At 44.8% G+C, this 3,621-nt stretch overlaps 1 long non-coding RNA gene across 1 annotated transcript; it reads right to left on the bottom strand.

Moving 5' to 3' along the window:
* Nucleotides 1–248: 248 nt before the first annotated feature.
* On the bottom strand, nucleotides 249–1,147 carry LOC105096280 (uncharacterized). The gene is made up of 3 exons (XR_837827.3): nucleotides 887–1,147; nucleotides 725–794; nucleotides 249–440 (listed from the first exon to the last, which is right to left on the bottom strand). It is a non-coding gene; the product is annotated as an uncharacterized LOC105096280 (long non-coding RNA).
* Between the last annotated feature and the right edge of the window lie 2,474 nt (nucleotides 1,148–3,621).

Genomic DNA, 3,621 nt, shown 5'->3' with positions numbered 1-3,621 from the left:
ACAGCGCGGCACAGAGCTACCTAGTGGAAAATGATGTAGCTTGTTCAAGATGTATTGTCAAAGAAATTTTTGTACCAGGGGTACAAAACTAAAAAGACACAAAAACAAGATTATAATATGGTGCTTTTTTTCTGGGATTATGTGTGATTTTAATTTTCATCTCTAGTATTTTTGTACTTTCCAGTCTTTTACACTTTAATGGACAAGTGGTTTCTTTTTTGATTATAAAATGATTTTTAAACTCAGTATTAATTTTACATTTTGGCATTCATTCCATCATTTTTCATGTTTCTCAAGAGTGTGGCCCATGAACAGTTTACATCAAGATCCCAGCGCAGGCAGGTGCACACTTAGGAATTAGAGTCTGCCTTTTCACATACTTCCTCAGGTGAGTCTTCACTGAGTATACGCTGCAGTTTACAAAGCCTCAGGTTTGGCAACTAGGAAAGAAGAAAAAAACTTGTATTTAATATAAAAAGAACTATAAAGAGAGTATAAACTTTAAAAATTGTGAACCACTCTACTGTACACCTGTAACATACAATATTGTACATCAACGATGCTTCAATTAAAAAAAAAAAGCGTCTAAGACAGCTACTCACACTCATGGCCAAAAGATGGCGCAGGTTTTCCATTTACCTGATCCACGGCCTCAGAATGAAATCTTGGTTCAAAAGAAATTGCTTAAACATCGTATTACATAAGCCCGGGAGGGCATCCTCACCTGGAAGTGAAAACTAGACTCTTCATTGTGGGGTGGGATTAGGCATCCTTTCTCCATAGAAACCACTCTTCTGTAGAGAAAGATTAGTGGGTTAGGATACGTCCCTCGGGCTAGGACAGCACCACACCCCAAAGGGAAGCCCTCACCAGCCCCTTGTTTTACCTTGGCTGCAAAGTCAGGGCCAGCTGTTAGGATAGGGTGGATCTCTGTGAAATTCAGGAACAACAAGCGTGAAAAGCAAAGGGAGAGGGTCTCTAGGCCCAGGGCAGGTAGAGCAGCATAAACCGACTCCCCAGCCTGCTCTCTTCTTTTCCTCCCACTTTGAGTCCCAGCGTCAGCGGGAGCTGGGGGCGGAGCCCACCCCGGGGCCCCGCCTACGTATGTATCCAAGGGAGCACAGCTCCCACAGCGTGTGCAGAAGGCCTTGTCCTCCAAGACCCAGCCGCCTGTTACAGCTTCCAAGAAACCCTGCTCAGCACCCCGCCTCCGCCCACCCCCGCAAGTGTGGCGGACAGCCTTCTCGGCCATTCAGAGAACCCAGGCTTGCCTTTATCTTTTCAATTCACGTATTGTGTTTCAGTCCGCCTGTTTGCAAGGTCTGTCTTTCCCAGGAGATGCTGGGCTGTCAGCTACTGGCTGTAGGCTATCAGGTACTGCTTTCCCACGCACCAGACGTAGATTGGGGCGGGGGGGTGGGGGGGAGGGTATCATTCACAATAGCAATGAAAATAAGTAGTTCCCAGAAATAATATTCACCAAAATAAAAAAAAATTTAAAAAAAAAAGGAAAATGTATAAGACCTGAGGGAAGAACTGCCAGAAGTTAAAATAAATGATGATACCAACAATATTAACAGCAAGCACTTACAGGCCGCTCCACCACGGGGCTGTTCTGAGTGCGTTCGCTTATTTTACTTCATTTAATCAACAGCCTGTGAGGCAGGGACCACAGTATTTCTCATCTTACAGGAAACGGAGGCACAAAGAGGTTAAGGAATTTGCCTGACAGGATTTCATCTCCATTGTTAGAAAGCCTGAATAATATATCACTCCTCTCCAATTGTTTTTTATATTTAATTCAAATCTCATTAAAATCCCTAGAGAAAGAAAGTTCACCGATGGTGAAGGATTCATATTTTATGTAAGTAGGAAAGTGCTAGGAAAAATCTGAGAGAATGGGCATCAAATGTTGAGGTAAACTTGGATTCTCTATGCTTTCATGTATTTAGCAAACATTGCAGGACGCTTGTATTACTGAGTTCTAAGCAATGTGAAAAGCACTTTAACTGAATTATGTCAAGTTCTCCCAACCCCATGAGGTAGGTACTATTTTGCCTACTTTATAGATTTTAGAAATGGAAGCACAGAGAGGTTAACTAACTTACTGAAGATCACGCAGCTGGTAAAGTGTTGTGTCAACTCAACAGTTTGAATCTGGAGCCAGCTTTCTTATGAGTGGGCATTACTGCATTCCAAGAAAACATTGACCGCACACAGAGATGAGTGCCTTAATGGCAGGAGTCCCAGGATGCTAGGACTCAGAAGAGTTCGTAATTCAGGCTAGAGGGTCAAACAAGGCTTCCTCTTAGAGGAGCAGAGGGTCAGCAAAGCAGGACTTTGAAAAACAGTGCTTAGCACATAGTAGGTACACAATAAGTATTTGACAAATGAGTTGATTAACCTAACAAAGAGGATGGAACTGGGCTGACAAAGAGCATCCCAAGCAGAGTAAGGTGAGGGGTGTGTCTCAGCTCTGCCTCAGAGCTGGGTTTCTTTAACATTCTGATGCTACAAGTCCAGGAATGCCTCTCCCTTTCGGGCCTAGGGTGTCCTGGCAGGTGGCAGGGGTATCAATTTGATAATCAAACTGTTACCAGGAAAAATCTTCTAGACTAACAGGCCAGACATGTCTGAAGAGCTGGGCAGATTCAAAGATGGACCGGAGTCAGACAAGGAGCACACCGCAAGGGGAAGCCTGTTTGCCCCAAATCCCTTGGTGGCTCGTGATCTGCTTCCAAGGTGATTCCCTAGGGTCACTCTGGACCAGATAGGGGCCGAAGGGACAGTGGTTTTCAAAGACTTTTTACTCATTTTCCTCACAAAACACATTTTTAGGTTGCCATCTAAAATTTTTGAATCCTAAGTTTAAATAATTTCAAAGGATATACTTTCCAGAGTTTTTAATATCCTGAACACTCATTAAGTGTATTTTTTGTCTAAAACAGATTGAATTCATCCAGTTCATGGTAAGTGTGCTCCTTATAACCTAAGCGGCAAAGCCAGTCCCATCAAATGAGTCTTACTTTCTGTCAGAAAAACTTGGACTTCACATTTCAGTTCAAGTAATGGTGTTAACATACATCCTGCGGAGCTGTACCACTTCTGAGTCTCAGTCCAATAGAGACAAGGAGGGGAGAGGGAGGGAGGGAGGGAGGACGAGAGGGGAGGGTATGTGGATGAATGAAGGGATGGATGTGTGGGTGGGTGGGTGGGTGGAGAGGCTTGTTGCCTGGGTGAGATGAAGCAGCTCCTCTTCCAGCGTTTCTCCTGGAAGCCTCCAGGCTGAGCATGTGAGAGGTTCCCACTCAGAAGCAGGCACTCTCCACCAGACTTTTATACCCGGGGTGGGGGATGGGGGATTCTCCCATGGTGAATCCAGTCACTATTTTGTAAAGCAGGAAAAGAAGGATTGCGAAATAGACGTGGGAAGGCCATAGCCCAGTCGCCTTCTCAGGGAGATCAGCTTTAGATACACATGGCAGCTGAGACCCTGGGAACTGAGTCTCTTAAAACTATTCAAGAGCCACAGAGTGCGGGCTGGGAGCCATGGCGCCATGATCTTTCCCTCAGTTTGTCCTCTCTCACCTTCTTGCACAGACGCGACACTGAGAATGTGCC

Source organism: Camelus dromedarius, chromosome 14 (assembly GCF_036321535.1).
Source record: "Camelus dromedarius isolate mCamDro1 chromosome 14, mCamDro1.pat, whole genome shotgun sequence".
Taxonomy (NCBI): Eukaryota; Metazoa; Chordata; class Mammalia; order Artiodactyla; family Camelidae; genus Camelus; species Camelus dromedarius.
This window is presented reverse-complemented; position numbering and strand designations above follow the sequence as displayed.